Source organism: Cyprinodon variegatus, unplaced genomic scaffold (assembly GCF_000732505.1).
Source record: "Cyprinodon variegatus isolate N-32 unplaced genomic scaffold, C_variegatus-1.0 Scaffold1380, whole genome shotgun sequence".
Classification (NCBI taxonomy): domain Eukaryota; kingdom Metazoa; phylum Chordata; class Actinopteri; order Cyprinodontiformes; family Cyprinodontidae; genus Cyprinodon; species Cyprinodon variegatus.
The window spans coordinates 105,353-106,190 of record NW_015151833.1 but is presented as its reverse complement, the minus strand read 5'-3'; positions in this window follow the sequence as shown (position 1 = coordinate 106,190).

Genomic DNA, 838 nt, shown 5'->3' with positions numbered 1-838 from the left:
TTAGACCAATTTAACAATATCAGAATAATTATTCTCTGTTTTTTATCTGTTATTGTTATAGTTATTTCTGTGTGATAAATTTCAAAATAAAGAGAATATTAGATTTTTTTTATGCTGCATTCAATGACCACTGGTTAATCTAAGTTTCTGTTCCCCGTCCATTAGTCAAGTAAGGTTCTTATCACACGCAGCCTGTACTGTAAAAACAGAAAATGATCAAAATCTCCAGCATTGATCTTTAAAGGTCAATCACAGCCTGATTCTGCAGCAGAACGCTGACAGAGAGGAGCCTAAATGATGCTTTTATATGAGACATTAAGTCACACGCTCCAGTTTCACAGGAAGTTTCATATCTTTTGGTTTAGTCTCAGCGGTTTTTTCTCTCATACAAACTAAAAAAGAACTTTGAAAACAAACCTTAGCAACAAGTGACTGATTGGAGGAGGACCAGCATGCGTCTGCTTCTTGGAAAGCAGTTTCCTTGAATTACTGCACTGATCTCTTTGGTTTGTTTTATGTAAACATAAGAACCAAATAATTACATTCAACATTTAGTGGAAGAGTTTGTCTGAATACAGATTTTCTCTGTTTAGCAATAAGGTCAATATCCCTTTAAATCTGCAGAGTAACTATAAAGCTGCTACTATGCATACATCCTGAAACCTGACGTGTTAAACTGGTAATTCTGCTGCTTTAATTACAGCTAGGAAGGAGCAACACATTACCTCAGAGGTCTTCAACAGGGGGTCCGCGACCCCTAGGGGGTCCATAGGGGTACTGCATTGGGGTCGCGAAAGGTTTGGTTGATTAGACTTTTTTTTTTTTATAAAAAAAAAAA